The sequence below is a fragment of the Hyperoodon ampullatus genome, assembly GCF_949752795.1.
Source record: "Hyperoodon ampullatus genome assembly, chromosome: 7".
In the NCBI taxonomy this organism is placed as follows: domain Eukaryota; kingdom Metazoa; phylum Chordata; class Mammalia; order Artiodactyla; family Ziphiidae; genus Hyperoodon; species Hyperoodon ampullatus.
In genome coordinates, this window is record NC_136920.1 from 60,422,312 (window position 1) to 60,439,274 (window position 16,963).

At 44.9% G+C, this 16,963-nt stretch overlaps 1 protein-coding gene across 4 annotated transcripts in view; it reads left to right on the forward strand.

Annotated features, from left to right (window-relative positions):
• Positions 1 to 16,963, forward strand: part of CLPB (ClpB family mitochondrial disaggregase) — a gene marked incomplete at both ends in the record, with an annotated part of 164,371 nt that overhangs the window by 18,268 nt on the left and 129,140 nt on the right. The window lies entirely within an intron of this gene.

The following is a 16,963-nucleotide window of genomic DNA, read 5'->3' on the forward strand; positions in this document are numbered from 1 at the left end:
TTTTTCCCTTGTTGCTTTTAATAATTTTTCTTTGTCTTTAATTTTTTTCAATTTGATTACTATGTGTCTTGGTGTGTTTCTCCTTGGGTTTATCCTGCCTGGGACCCTCTGTGCTTCCTGGACTTGGGTGCCCATTTCCTTTCCCATGTTAGGGAAGTTTTCAACTATAATCTCTTCAAATATTTTCTTGGGTTCTTTCTCTCTCTCTTCTCCTTCGGGGACCTCTATAATGCGAATGTTGGTGCATTTAATGTTGTCCCAGAGGTCTCTTAGGCTGTCTTCATTTCTTTTCTTCTTTTTTCTTTATTCTGTTCTGCAGCAGTGAATTCCACCATTCTGTCTTCCAGGTCACTTATCCATTCTTCTGCCTCAGTTATTCTGCTATTGATTCCTTCTAGTGTATTTTTCTTTTCAGTTGTTGTATTGTTCACCTCTGTTTGTTCTTTAATTCTTCTAGGTGTTTGTTCTTTAATTCTTCTAGGTCTTTGTTAAACATTTCTTGCATCGTCTCGATCTTTGCCTCCATTCTTTTTCCGAGGTCCTGGATCATCTTCAGTATCATTATTCTGAATTCTTTTCCTGGAAGGTTGCCTATCTCCACTTCATTTAGTTGTTTTTCTGGGGTTTTATCTTGTTCCTTCATCTGGTACATAGTCCTCTTCCTTTTCATTTTGTCTGTGTTTCTGTCAATGTGGTTTTCATTCCACAGGCTGCAGGATTGTAGTTCTTCTTGTTTCTGCTGTCTGCCCTCTTCAGCAACCATTCTGATTGCTGAGAAACATTAGGAACCAATCTGAGTGCCTACCAGCTTGTGTGTGCCAGCATCTTTTTGGGCACTGATCTAGCCACGGAGGCGGTGAGACTACAAAACTGCTGTCCCCCAGGGCTCCCCAGCAGGGGCAGCTGTCAGGCTGTATCTCCCCACCACCATTGCTGTGGCGCAAGTACTTCTTCTCCAAAGTCCCAGCTCAATCATGGCCATAACACAAATCCTGTCAGCGTGACTGGAACCAGTTGGATTTTTTCCCATGGAGTTTTCCTGGAAACTGAGGAACACAGAGAAATCTAAGAATATTAAAAATAGTCAAACTAATATGTTACTGGGCTTACCATATTCACTTTAGCAGTTTGCCTCACAGTTCTGCTCTCTCTGTCCTCTTTGAAAAGCCTCCTCAGAAAATCTGACTTTCGAACTTTAAGGCTCTTCTACATCCTGCTTCCTTCCCTCTCCTCTCTTTGGAGCAGTGGTCCCAGGCCCAAAGTCCTCCTAAGGCCGTAAGTGGTTCTCTTCTTGTGACTCTGTCAGTGGGTTTGCTGGAGAGGTTTTCATATCACTGGCAGGAATCCTGTCAGTAAGGAATTCAGAATCTGAGAAAACAAGGTTTGACTCCCAGCTGTGCCATTTGTTAGCTCTGTGACCTTGGGAAAGTAGCCTAACCTCTCTAGCCTTAGATTTTTCATCTGCAAAGTGGGATGATGATTGACCTACCTCACACCTTTGCTGTGAGTATTAACTGAGAAAATTAAATGAGAAAAACCAGCGAGTGCTGTGCCTGGCACATACCAGGTGCTCAGTACATAGTAGGTGTTGTTTTTGAGTGTTGTTAATTACACTAAGTGTTTGCCCCTGAACTAGCAAAATAAATTAAGATAATGGATAGGATTTTCTGGATAATCTATTTTTACCCTCTACATTTTTCTTAAGCTCCTAGTGTGCATTCAGAGACCCCAGCGAATGAACACAAGGTAAATGGATATTAAGGTGGAGCAGAAAGACACCCAGCCTATCGTGCTTAGTTCTACTACATTTTTTAGAACCCATGTATATTCAGAGTTTTGTTTAATGTTTATAGCGTATTACTTTGACAGCATACTTTTGTATATTTTTTACATATATTCGTTGTATATGTATATTATAAAACACATAAAATAATAATATTTTAATAACATTATTAACTATTACTAATAGTAACCAATGTTTATTGAATGCCTTTTTAGAGATAAGCATTACGTGAGACTTAAATCACTAAATCCTTAAAACTGTGCAAGTAGTATAGCCCCATTTCATAGATGATGAAACAGAAATTTGGATTACTTGAGTAATTTACCCAAAGTCTCCCCCTTGGAAGTGACCCACCACTTCATTTTACAGATCAGGAGGCTGTGAGGCCCGAAGCAGAATGGAGCTTGCCTGGGTCACAGTTTCCTCCCAGCACTTTTCCAGGCTCAGGAAGATATTTTGTAGCTCAACGGAGAACCATTTCAGTCTGCCTTACTGGGAGTCTATAAGGTTCCTGAAGATAAATGTCAAATCTAGATCCCTTATCTGTCCTGCCCTCAACTCTGCTCTTCATTGACAGGCCCCACCCCACCCCTGCATTCCTCCCAGCCAAGCCGGCTCCCCTCTGTCCCAAGAACCCCCATTCCAGTCAGAACTGGCTTCTCTAGCCCTAAACACGCAGCTTACTTCTTCCTACCTGTGAGCCTTTGTAGCACTTCCAACTCTACCCCTGTTCTCCTCACACCCCTATCTAGATCCTGTTCACGGTTCATTGCCCCCTTCAAGCCCTTCCTTTCCCAGAAAGCTCACCCTCCCTAATAATAATAGCTGCCATTTATTAGATACCCACTCTGTGTGAGGCAGAGTACCAGGTACTGTATATGTATTATCTTCATTCTTTGCTGCAGTATTGCAAAACAGATTGCGTTATAATCATTTTCCACTTGAAACTCAGACAGATTTAGTGCTGCTTACTACCCTACAGCTTGTAAGGAGTAGAGCTGTGATTTAAACCGAGTCCCACGTGAATGCAAAGTATGTGCTTTTCTCACTGCAGTTCACTGCTAGTTCCAGCCCATGTTGATCTTTCTTATCAACATTCCCACAGCCTTAAAGTCTGAGCCAAATGGTATCATGTTTAGTTTTCACCTCCTTGTCTTTCTCCTCAGTTGCTTCATGCGTGTGTCTCCTCACCCAGGCCATGCTGTCACAGCCAGGTAGATGGCACCTCCTCCTGCCTTCACCATAGCTAGTCACACAAGGCTGACTGGGCACTCAGAAAGCACACAGTACAGATAGAGTCTGGCCAGTTGATTGACTGGTTGAATAAAACCTTGTTTATCCTCCAGAGTCTACCCAGCAGGAGGGTACAGCAGCTGGGCAGGCTGACTGGTCTCCAGGATCCTCCATTCATGTGGATGGGAGGCCCAGGAAGGCTGCATAAGAATCCCTCTCAGAGGCTGAGCTGAGGCTTCCATCTCAATGCCCTTTTGTTTGGGAGGATAGCACCCAGGCCTCCCGGGAAGTCTGTGTATTTGACCAGCTTTTGCAGATAGTGAGCAGGGACCGAATGTAAAGCACAAACAATTGGAGGAGGCCCCTGAAATTCCCAGGGGTTCAGAGTCCAGCAGGCAGAGTAGTATCCTTCCCAGGGCCAACTGGGACTCAGGTACAGCCCCCGAATGGGTCTGTTAGGACCCAAGGCACTTTTGTCTCCAGCCTCACTTTCTCTCCAGTATTCATGTCTCCTCTTTAGGTTCTCTGAAGGGCAACATCCAGCCCACAGTTGGGCATCTCTAGGTATGAGGCACACTCTGCCTCCTGAATGATAAGCAGACTCTGATTGGTCAAACATTTACTCATTCATTTTATTTTTCCTTTTGAAATATAATTTGCATATCATAAAATTCACCCTTTTAAAGTATACAGTTCAGTGGTTTTTTAATATAGTTGTAAGATTATGCAACCATCGCTGCTCTCTAATTCCAGAACATTTTCATCACCATTTCCCCCCAAAAAACCCAGTCCCATTAGCAGTCACTCCCCATTCCCCCCTCTCCTGGACCCTGGCAACTGCTAATTGACATTGTGTCTCCATGGATTTCCCTATATGGGTATTTCATATAAATGGACTCATACAATATGTGGCCTCCTGTCACTGGCTTCTTTCACTTAATATGTTTTCAGGGTTCATCTCTGTTGTAGCATGTATCAGTACTTTGTTCCTTTTAATGACTGAATAATATTCCATGTATAGATATACTACATTTTATTTATACATTCATCAGTTGATGGACATTTGTGTTTTCACTTTTTGGCTATTATGAATAACACTACTATGAACATTTGTGTACAGGTTTCATATGAACGTATGTTTTTATATCTGTACCTAGGAGTGGAACTGCCAGGTCATATGGTAACTCTATGTTTAACATTTTGAGGAACTGTCAGACTATTTTCCAAAGTAACTACACCATTTTAACATTCTCGCCAGCAATATAAAATATGAGGGTTCTGATTTCTCCACATCTTTGCGAACATTCATTGTCATTTTTATTAGAGCCATCTTTAGTATGTGTGTAGTGATATATCTCGTGGTTTTGGTTTGCATTTCCTTGATAGCATCTTTTAATAAGTTTTTTGGCCACTTGTACATTTTCTTTGCCATTTATTCATTCTTAAGGCCCATCATGAGCAGTATGCCCCATTTGGCATTGAGGAGGAGCATAAAGATGTATCCTCATGACCTTTGCCTTTCAAAGAACTTTCAGTCTGGTAAGAGAATTGTAATTAGTACATACGAAAAGTTAAGGCTCCATAGACAAGGGGGCATTTAGTCTGGGCCTGGAGATGGGTAGTATTTGGATACAAGGAGCTCGGTGGAAAGACATTCTGGGCAGTTGGAGTAATGTAAGCTTAAGCACTTTGTAATTAGAAAAGTATTATATTTTATGTCGTGGTGAATTCTGAGGTAATATTGTGAAAGCAACTGGCATAGCACTTGACACATGGTGGGCTGCTGTTATGTACTTAGTGCTCTCTACTGCTTCCCTCTTTGGTCCCTGCTCTGTCTTCTAGGACTACACAGCTCCCTTTTCCTGTTCCAGACTTTTAAATATTAAGAGACAGAACTCCAAGCCAAATAACCCTTGGTTCTCTAAATTGTGATTTCAAGTCTTCTCCTCATCCTAGTCATTTTCTAATGAAGTGGCCACAAAGTTTTTGGTGCCCCTTCTGAATTCCAGTGTGGCATGACCATTATTGAGAGGAGCAGGGCAGTGATCCCCTTTTTAGAGATTTTAAGAATCTATTAACATGGCCTGAGCTTGCATTAGCTTTCTTGGCAGCTGCATTATACTCCTAGAGTCTGTTAAGCTTGCAGTTAGCCCAGTCGACAGAAAACTAGGGCTTCCTGTACTTCTTTTTTTTTTTTTTTTAACATCTTTATTGGAGTATAATTGCTTTACAGTGGTGTGTTAGTTTCTGCTGTATAACAGAGTGAATCAGCTATACATATACATCTGTTCCCATTTCTCCTCCCTCTTGCATCTCCCTCCCACCCTCCCTATCCCACCCCTCTAGGTGGTCACAAAGCACTGAGCTGATCTCCCTGCGCCATGCAGCTGCTTCCCACTAGCTATCTATTTTACATTTGGTAGTGTATATATGTCCATGCCACTCTCTCACTTCGTCCCAGCTTACCCTTCCCCCTCCCCATGTCCTCAAGTCCATTCTCTACGTCTGCATCTTTATCGCTGTCCTTCCCCTAGGTTCTTCAGAACCTTTTTTTTTTTTTAGATTCCATATGTATGTGTTAGCATACGGTATTTGTTTTTCTCTTTCTGCCTTACTTCACTCTGTATGACAGTCTCTAGGTCCATCCACCTCACTGCAAATAACTCAATTTCGTTTCTTTTTATGGCTGAGTAATATTCCATTGTATATATGTGCCACATGCTCTTTATCCATTCATCTGTCAGTGGAAACTTAGGTTGCTTCCATGTCCTCACTATTGTAAATAGTGCAGCAGTGAACATTGGGGTGCATGTGTCTTTTTGAATTATGGTTTTCTCAGGGTATATGCCCAGTAGTGGGATTGCTGGGTCATATGGTAGTTCTATTTTTAGTTTTTTAAGGAACCTCCATACTGTTCTCCACAGTGGCTATATCAATTTACATTCCCACCAACAGTGCAGGAGGGTTTCCTCTTCTCCACACCCTCTCCAGCATTTATTGTTTGTAGATTTTTTGATGATGGGCATTCTGACCGGTGTGAGGGGATACCTCATTGTAGTTTTGATTTGCATTTCTCTAATGATTAGTGATGTTGGGGCTTCCTGTACTTCTATAACCTACCAATTAGATTTGTTTGCCAAGCTTGTTTTAACCAAGACCACTTTAAAGTATTGTATTGCCATGCAGCTGTGAAAGTGGTGGTAGTAGTATGGAGACTACCACGAAGAAGGGACGGATCTGGCCTTTCTCATCTTCAGTCTAAGAGAAGGGTCTCTTCCAAGGGAGAAGGTTCTAGACAGTAGAACTAATCAGAGTATCTCCATCCCTCAGATAACCTCCTTTTCACTTAAGACTTTTCCTTCTTTATCATTTTCTTTCAGTTGGTTAGTCCCATCAGATACTTGTGCTGGCCCCAGGCTAAATGTGGGAAAAAAGGGAAGAAGATGGGATATGTGCCCTGGAAGGCAGTGTGGTTCAGTAGAGAGAGCATGGGGTCCAGTCCCAAGCTGCCACTTAACAGACCATGTGATCTTAAGCAAGTCAGTTACCCTCTCTCTGTATGACTCAGGCTCTTTCTCTAATCACAGGACCAGATGAGATTATAAATGTCAAGTGCCTGATGCATAGTAGGCTGTTCAAGAAACGAGCTCTTTTGAACTCCACTATTCAAAAGCTTTGCAAGACCGGAAGAGCCAAGCATGCAGTGTGCTCACTGACCCTGTACAAACAGCTCTCAGAACACCTGTGATTCTTTAAGCACTTATTTGTGTACTTACTTGTTCCATTTCCCCACCCCCAGTTCAGACTGGGAGCTCCTTGTGGGCAGGATCCATGTCTGATTCATCTGTACCCTCAGTGCCCAGCACAGAGCCTGGTTGGAGAAGGGGCTACTTAAGTTTTGTTACTGGGACAAACCTGAATTAATGAAAGCCAGATTTTGTCCCTCCCCATGTAGAGGGCCAGGTACTGTGGTTGGCTTTGCACAGTCCATTCTTTACTGAAAATCTCATAGGGCTCTGGAGCTTAGCAGTAGTGGCTCAAGTGCCAACCCAATTTAAGAAATTTGAGCCACTTCTGTGTCTCGTTCCCATAGTATGACAAGCTTCCTATCAACCAGCCAGCTGCCCAGCTGCCCTACTGCCCTCTGTGGCAGCCTAGAGGCCTGCCGTGGTGACAGTAGGTGGCGCTCACGGCCCTTTCCCACACTTCACTGCCTAGACAGACTTTGCCTTCTTGTCACCAAGGCAGCTGCTGACTGGGACATAGCTTAGAGCCCAGAGGTACCCAGATGAGAGTGAGGTACCCAGATGAGAGTGCCCTGGACCGCCCCTCCCCTTTCTGGCCTTGTTGGTTTTTCTGTTTTATTGAGTCCCAGCCATGGCACACACTGCTTGAGGAAGTACAGATGTTTCCCATAGAAGATCCCAGGAATTCATTAAGGGAATCTGTGCTTCTGCCCATCCTTTGTGGCACGGCTCATGCCTCTGCCTCCAAGAAGTCGTCCCTGTGGCTCTTGCTCTGACCTACACTCACACGGTGCCTTGCTTGTATTTTAGCTGTTTGCCAGGTGTGTAGCTATCCAGTGAACACCTTGAAGACAAGAACACTGCATAATTCATCAAAGTGCCCTCAGTATCCTGCTCAGAGTCCTATAATAACCAGTTTCATGAAAAGTTTGTGGAATTAATAGTTGAATAATAGGACGTGGTTCCTCAAAAAAATTGTTATCCAAATTGAAGGACAATCTACAAACTAGCCTGACTCTGCAAAAATGTCTATATCATGAATATATATCAAAGAAAAGTTGAGGAACTGTTCTAGATGAAAGGAAACTGAAGGCACATGCAATGCTTGATTCCATTTTTTAAAAAATAAATTTATTTATTTATTTATGGCTGCATTGGGTCTTCATTGCTGCGCGCAGGCTTTCTCTAGTTGTGGTGAGTGGGGGCTACTCTTCGTTGTGGTGCGCGGGCTGCTCATTGCGGTGGCTTCTCTTATTGTGGAGCACGGGCTCTAGACGCATGGACTTAAGTAGTTGTGGAGCGTGGGCTTCAGTAGTGGTGGCTTGTGGGCTCTAGAGTGCAGGCTCAGTAGTTGTAGCACACGGGCTTAGTTGCTCCACGGCATGTGGGATCCTCCCAGACCAGGGATGGAACCTGTGTCCCCTGCATTGGCAGGCAGATTCTTAATCACTGCGCCACCAGGGAAGTCCCTGATTCGAGTTTTGATCCTGGATTATAGCTGGATCTGGGGCAGAGAGGGGATTGCTATAAAGGATATTATTTGGATAATTGAAGAAATTTGAGTATGGGATATATATTAGATAAAGATATTTTATCAATGTTAAGTGTTCTGAATTCAACCATTATTGGTTAGTGGTTATGTAAGAGAGTGTCCTTATACTAGGAAATACGTGCTGAAGTATTTGGGAATAAAGGGGTATAATGTCTGAAACTAACTCTCACATGGTCTAGGAAAAAACAGAGAAAGAAAAGGAGTGGTAAGGCACATGAGGCAAAATGTAATGAGAATCCGAGTAAAGGATATACGTGAGTTTTGTGTGTGTGTGCTATTTTTTAACTGCTCTGTAAGTTTGAAATCATTTCAAAATAAAAAGTTAAAAATAATAATAATCTATGCACTTTAACGTGTGCCAAGTTCCTCCTAGAAACTGTAAGAAAGATGGGACAAAGAATGGTCCCATCTTTGGCTTTTATTCTGTTTAATCCAGCAGTATTCAGTAAAGTTCTGATACAGCTCCTCTGCTGTATGCCTTTTTTTTTTTAATAATAAATTTATTTATTTATTTTTTGCTGCGTTGGGTCTTCGTTGCTGCGGTGCAGGCTTTCTCTAGTTGCAGCGAGCGGGGGCTACTCTTCGTTGTGGTGCGCAGGCTTCTCATTGCGGTGGCTTCTCTTGTTGCGGAGCACGGGCTCTAGGCATGCGGGCTTCAGTAGTTGTGGCACTCAGGCTCAGTAGTTGTGGCTTGCGGGCTCTAGAGTGCAGGCTCAGTAGTTGTGGCACACAGGCTTAGTTGCTCCGCGGCGTGTGGGATCTTCCCAGACCAGGGCTTGAACCCGTGTCCCTGGCATTGGCAGGCAGATTCTTAACCACCGTGCCACCAGGGAAGTCCTCTCCGCTGTATGCTTTTGAACACATAAAACAATGATAATGATGATAGCTAACACTTGGAAGTGCTTATGCATACATTATTTCCTTTGGTCATCTCAGCACCCTTGTTAGGTAGGTCTAGCAGACTGATAAAGTAGGATGGCTGAGGTTCAGAGAGGTAAACATGACCTCCCCAAAGTCACAGAGTCTGGAAGAGACAGGTGCAGGCTTATATCCGCATCAGTCTGTTCCAAGGCTGGTGCTTTCTGAGCCTCCATATCTGTATGTATAAAAGGAAGGTTTGGACAGATTGATCTCAGTGGGTCCTTCTTTACATCTGGAAATTTTAAAACTTTATACGATAGGAGGTGACTGGTTATGAAGCATGCAGGCACATTACACAGCACACCTCATTTGTTGTTGGTGCTGCCTAAGTGCCAGTCCTCCTCCCTCACTGCCCACCCACTGCCCTTTGGAGTAGTCCAGATATGGCCGCGCGGGATGGGCTACCTCACTGGGAATGAGAGCATCTGGAGAGATTCCTAGGGGCAGGGCCCTGAGCCAGCCCTTGAATGAGAGTGCTCAGTCCAAGCAGTGAAAGCAAAAGATGCCAGAGAGGCCTCATGTCTGTGGAGTTGGAGCACCTGGACCTGCCTGAAGTCAGCTGGCCGAGGCTGGGGTCTGAGAGCAGCATTTCCTCCCTTGCCCCACCCTTCCCAGCCCAGACCCACCGGGTAGATAAGGCACAGATGGAGGCTGTGTGTGGATTCTAGCCCCAGGCGCCTTGCCTCTGCTCAGACAGCAGGGCCTGGTGCTGTTATTACTGTAAACAGGACCTTCTGCGAGGCTCCAGCCAGGGCCCTGTTGCCCAGATAGCAATTATGATTGAGTCTGCATGGCTCACTGCTTCCAGGCCTCTGATGCAGGTGGGACAGGGCTCCCACCCTTCAGCCCCCTCCCCAGCTGCAGCTGAGGGCAGTTCATGTGAAGGGTCCGGAAATCAGTTGGAACAATGCACGATTGAAGTTCAGTGGCCGCTTTATATTGATTGGTCATAAAGAAGAAGGAAGAAAAACCAGTGGTACCTCCCTCCCCTGAGTGGAAGAGCTGTTAGCCATAATAACTCAAAACTGTCCTGTATCCCTGTCTGGGACTCCCTCCCTCCTATAAACAGCAAGCCTGAGGAGTTGTCTTTTCTTTGGAAGTCATGCTGGTGCCCATGTCTGCTAGGAGTTCACTTCTGTTTTGATGCTGTACATATTTAGAATCCTAAGATTTTAGAACTGGCAGGGACTTGAAAAATCATTTAATTCAGTTCCCTTATTTTACTGCAGAGAAAAGTGAGGCCCAGAGAGACAGATTTGTCCAGGTCACACAGCTAGTTACTGAGAGAGCCATGACTGGAACCCATGGCCTCCAGCCCCAGGCCTGTGTCTAAGCGTCCTCAGCCCTGAGAGCGAGGACATTTTCCTCACCCACATCTTCCACATATACACAGGAGCCTAAGTTCTTGGAAGAAGACAGGCACATGAGTATAGGTGAGAGATTTGTGTAGGGAAGTGCTACAGGCATTCATTTGTTCAACCCCTGAGCCCTCTGGTGTGGGCCGCTGTGCCAGCACCAGGAATCAAGAAACAAGGCATGTCCTCATTTCTAGGGGGCCATGCTGACTACTGGGAGAGTAGGACAAGGCAACTGTATGACAGCTGTTGACACAAGCTAGCACAGGGCATCATGGCTGCACCAAGGCTATCTTAGCGAAGGCTTCTGGGAGGAAGAAAGGGTACGTTTTTCTTTTTCGTTTTTTTTTAATTAATTTTTTATTGGAGTATATTGGATTTACAGTGTGTTAGTTTCTGCTGTACAGCAAAGTGAATCAGTTATACGTATACATATATCCACTCTTTTTTAGATTCTATTCCCATATAGGTCATTACAGAGTATTGAGTAGAGTTCCCTGTGCTATGCAGTGGGTGCTTATTAGTTGTCTCTTTCATATGTAGTAGTGTGTCTCTGTCAAGCCCACTCTCCCAGTTTATCCCTCCCCTGCACCCCCCCCCACTGCCTTTCCCCCTTGGTAACCATAAGTTGTTTTATACATCAGTGACTCAGTTTCTGTTTTGTCAGTTGGTTCATTTGTACCTTTTTTTAGATTCCACATATAAGCGATATCATATGATATTTGTCTTTCTCTGTCTGACTGACTTCACTCAGTATGACAAGCTCTAGGTCCAAAGTTTTTCTTTTCCTAAGAAATTTTTTTTTAATAGTAATAGTATGCTTATTGTTACAAAAAAACAGCAACAGAACTTCAAACAATACAGAAGAGTTCATAGCCGGAAGTGAAAGTTTGAATCCCTTACCCCCGCTTCCCCAAAAGAGGTAACCACTGCTGCCTGTTTGGTCCGTAGCCTTCAGGACTCTCCTGGGTCCCTGATAGATGGGAGCAGCTTTTCTTCCCTTGATTAGTTACTCTCATGTGGAAATCTTCAGCTCTTGGGCTGGAGAACCCTTATTCTACCCACTGCCCTTGCCTGTGGATTTGAGACCATCCATTTATCAATCCACAGAAAATTTGGAGCACTTATATTCCAAGTTCTGTGTACACCTTGGATATATCATCCTAGTTTGCTCTGTTGCTTCCTTAAAATGGGGTAGACACTCATTGGAAAATGATGATAGTAATGAAATAGGCTCTTCCATTTGTATAGCACTTTTATTGCATACCAAGTGCTTTTATATATTTTGTCTCATTGTTTCTTCATGGTGCCCCTAAATGACATATGGAATAGGGCTGGTGGAGTCCTCTGCCTTTTTTTTTAACAGTTTTGGAACAGGCTCCGAGAGCAGGAGCTGTTACTCAGGTGAGGAGACCAAGTGAAATTAAGAGAGGTTGAGTTACTGGTTCATCCGTGACTACCCACCCAGTAAGTGCCAGAGCCTGCATTTGAACCAAGGTCCCTCTCGCTTATTTTCCTGCCCCTCTCTGCTGCCTGAGAGTTGTACATGAGCTGGGATTCAACTCTGGACTGCTGGTGTGGTCTCCTCTCCATCATCTACCCTGGGTTTAGTGTCAACCACCACTGCCCTGCCAAGCAGGAGACCTAGTTCATTAGGGAAGGGGCTTCCACAAGTCTGGAGTGAGCCCAGAAAGGCCTGCAGTGCCCACCCTCACTTCTCAGCCCCTGGCCACAGGCAGCTCTGCCCTGAGTGGCAATCTGCATTAAGCCTTTCACTCATCATCTCAGGGATGATAGAATCCTAACCTTTTCGGAAACACCATGCTCTGTCACAAGCATTGCTCTTTTTAAAAGAGATTAATTCACTTGCCACATTTTGTCCGGTGGTGAAAATCACAGGGGAGAGCAAGGGTGGCTTTCTCAGGCCTCAGAGGCCCTTTCAGCTGCTCTCAGCAGGCATCCACCCGCCCAGATGGCCCAGGACTTTGAAATGACTGCCCGCTGGGCATTCACTTGCAAAGCAACAAAATGAAATGGAGGAGACCTGGGTTTGTGAAATCCTAACTTTTGGGACTGCTCTGCACACAGAGGGGAAGTGGGGGAGAGGCCCCCCCAGCTCTGAAAGAGGAAAAGTTGTTTGGAGTTGGGGTCACTGAGGTTTTTGTTTGTTCTGGTCCTTCCTTGATTTACTAGGTGCCACCACTCCTTATGGAATTCTGCCATGTGGTGTCTCTTTTAATCCTTACAACTACCTTGCACAATAGGGATGTCACAGCTAATAAGTTTCAGAGCCAGAATCTGAACTCCAGCCTTTGGACTCCAGGGCCATTGCTTTCTCCTTTACACCTCAGCCCCAGGAGGCTGCAAAGAATGATAGCCGGTATGCTGGGCAGGGCTTAAGAGCTGGTGTCTCACCAAAAAACACTAAGATTTGCCTCCTAGGAATGATCCCTTCAGGTTTGCAGAGCCCTTTCCTTCAGATTTCAGTGTCACCTCTTAAAACCCTAGTGGACCTATAAAGAGACTAAATCTCAGAGAGATAATATACCTTCTGTGGGATGTCAGAGTAGGAGGTGGCAGAACTGGAACTAGAACGCAGGTCTCTTGCTTCTGCCCTGTGCTCCTTCTACACTGTTCATTGAAAGGATAGCAAGTTTGGAGAAGCCTTCTCTCCCAGCAGTTCCTCCTCTTAAAAGAAAACCCTGCAGTGTACAGAAAAGGAAACCTCAACATGCTAATGTGCATATAATAAGTAGCTCAAAATTATTGGTAATCAGAGACATGCAAATTAAAACAACAATGTGAGATCCCTTTACACCTATTGAACTTGCAGTGATTAGGAAGTTGGCTACTGCCAAGTGTCCGTGGTACACAGGAGCACCCCTGTCCTGCTGGTGGGAGGGTAGTTGGAGCAGTTGTCCTGTAGGACCCTGGTACTATTTAGTTAAATCAAGTGATATAAACACTGTAACCCAGGGATTGCACTCTGAGTACATGCCCTGGGAAAATACTCACACAGGTCCAAAAGGGTATATGTAAGAGGATGTTCTTTGAGCATTGCTTTTGGTGGCTGAGAGATGGAGGTTAGCTGGGTGGGTATCCCTGGGAGAGCAGAGAGGGAAAATCTGGTGGATGTGCCATAGAGCATTAACTAGCAACTTAAAAATGGAATTATTGTATGAATTATCAGTATGAACATATCTTAAAATGCAATTATGGACTTCCCTGGTGGCGCAGTGGTTAAGAATCCACCTGCCAATGCAGGGGACAGGTGTTCAATCCCTAGTCCAGGAAGATCCCACATGCTGCGGAGCAACTAAGCCCGTGCACCACAACTACTGAGCCTGCGCTCTAGAGCCCGCAAGCCACAACTACTGAGCCCACACATCTAGAGCCCGTGCTCTGCAACAAGAGAAGCCACTGAATGAGAAGCCCATGCACCGCAACCGACAGTAGCCCTTGCTCACTGCAACTAGAGAAAGCCTGCGCGCAGCAGTGAAGACCCAACACAGCCATAAATAAATAAATAGATAGATAGATAGATAGATAAATATTTTTAAAATGCAATTTGTGGAAAAACGTAATACACACATGCACATTATATATATATATATATATATATATATATGGAAAAAAAAAAAAACCTGCTTGCCTTAGGTCCTGGAAAGCAAGAACTTCAGTCTTGTCTCCTCCTCAGTAGCCAGTATGCGGCCAGGCACAGAGTGAATGTGTGCGTGTTTGTTGAATAAATGAACAAAGGAGTGTGTGAAGCCAGCCTGGCTGAACTACCCAGGTCATCCCATGTGACCCTGTGTTAGAATCCCAGGGTACTTGCCAACCTGCCACTACCAACTTGAGGCCAGATCGCTTTGTTCCTTCAAAGAGATAGAAACAGGGTAGTGTGGCAGGCAAAAACCACTCTGTACCGAATACTTGCTATATGCCAGGTACTGGGCTGGGATCCCTGCAAATTAGAGATTACTGTCCCTATTTGATAGGTGAGAAAACGGAGACTCAGAATTGATTTGCTCAGCATTATCTAGCTGAACCAGAATTTGAATCCACGTCTGACTTGCTCCAGAGGCTTTTATTCATCTTTTTCTTTTTATTACACTACACTCAGCCTTTAAAGGGCAGGAAGAGGAGGCATCTCAATCTTCTTTCTTCAGCACTTTCTCCAGAGGAGTGCTGCTTCTAGAATTCTCAGGGCCCAGGCAGGGGAACACAGGTCACTGACCCACTAAAGGCATAAAGGGTTCTGGCTGCACTGAGTTTCTTCTGTTCACGCGCACTTTCTCATTTCCCTGCCCTAGCTCATCTCCCTTGGTCTGTGTTACAGAAACCTCCAAATTGGTCTCCTTGTCCCCATTTTCTATTCTGTCTCCTTTCAAATTCAGCCTGCTTAAGCTATTAGGTTAATTCTATAATTTCTTTTGCCCAAAACCTTCAATGACAACCCCACTTGCCTATGGTGAGAGTCTAAGGAATGGCAAATAGGTTTCTTCTTATTGATGGTAGCTGATTAGAACCACTGTTGAGAAGGATTCTGAGGCTCTTTCAAAGGCTCCATAGGAAGGAGCTGCTGAGAGAGATTCATGATTTCTGACTGAGATACAGGAGGGCAGGACCATAGCACACACATGCCAGGCATTTGTCAACCCTTTAGATTGGGTTTTTAACCTAGGGTCCACTATTGATTTCATGGGGACCTATGAATCCCTGGGCATTGTATGTAAAGAAAGATTTTTTTCTTTTGAGTGTGTGTGTGCCTGTGCACTTTTCTGGAAAGAATCATCAGCTTTGATGATTTATCCTCAGAGGAATCCATGGCTTAAAAAAGGTTTATGCCCACTGCCTTGGCCTCCTAGCTTGGCTTTTGAGGCTCTGTGGTAGGCCCTGCCTACCTTGGCAGCTACCTGTTTCTGTGCTGCTGTCACAGATGGATCTACCTGATGGTCTCTGAGTATACTTTCTCATCCCTTCCCTGCTTCTGAATAGTATCTTGTGTCTTTTGTCTTGACTGGCATGCAGTTCCTCCCTCTTCTCTAAATTGTTCCTGTTCTTCAAGGCATAGTTCAAGTCTTTTCCCTCAGAAACCTCTCATCAGCCCTCCCTGATTTTCTGGTCTTATAGACTGAGGGCCAGAGAAGTGAAGCCATCCAACCAGCATCACAGTTAAAATCAGACTCCAGTCTCTCAGTTCACAGAAACTTGCGCTCTCCACAGCATCACTTGGCCTGCTAAACAAGGGAAGGTTTTGTGCAAAGAGAGATTTCTGTCTCAGAAAATTATCCCCAGGGTTCTTAGCCTCTTTTACACCTTTGGCTATGGACAGTTGTTTCTGCATAAAGGATGCTTAACAGTGCATGTGGTAAGAGGAAGAGGCCCAGGACTTTGACCAGAAGAAACCTTTCAAACTAGAGGTGAGAGAGGAGGGTTTCCCAACCTCCTCTCTCAACACTTTCCCCTCGCACTTCATGCCTGAGTCATGCCAGACCTCTTTCAGGGCCTCATATACCCCATGCTGCCTTCTACTCTGATGAGAGGCTTTACCTCTGCCTGGAACACTCCTTCCCTCCCTTGCCCCCTTTTGTCTGGCTAACTCTGTATCATCACTTCCTCTGAGAGGCCTTCTGGGTCATTAAGGCTAGGTTAGGTTCCCTGGTTGTACATTTGCAACTTGAGGCCCCATTCCTAGCACTCGTCTGATGTGTAGTGACGTGCTTGCTGGTCTGTCTTCCCCTCAGGCTTTGACAGTGCCTGTCTCATTCCCTGCATCAGCACAGGCTGAGCGAACAAATGAGTACATGATGTGTCTCTTCATCCTCCCAAGCCTTTATCACCTGCTTACTTCGGCAGCACAGGGGTTAGACTTGGCTTGGTCCAGAGGGGCATTTACTACAGATTATGGCATAAGAATGATGCTAGGACTCAACCCCAAGCCTCTGGACTCTCTGCCAGTGCCCTTTCGTCTAGAACGCACTGAAGAGTAGACAGCTTCCCAGTTCCCCCTAATGCCCATTCCTCATAAGCATCTACTGCCTTGTTGGTGAAACACTCTTGACTTTTGGTCTCCCTGTTTCCTGGCCTCCTACAGCACTTATGGTGGGAAACCACACACGACAGCCTTTGGTTTCCTGCTATCCTGAGTCCTCCCTCCACAACTAAATTCCTTAGGGGAAACCCCATGTCTTCTCCACACCCCCATCCCAGAATTCAGCACAGGACCAAGCACATGTCATGCTGATTTGCTGGAGTCCATCTTTTCTCTTCCATGTTACATGGAGTCAGGTTCAGTGTAGAGGAAGGTTGGTGAGGTGAGAAGGATTCAGGCTGCAGAGCCATTATCGACTTGGGTTCCAGTCACTGTACT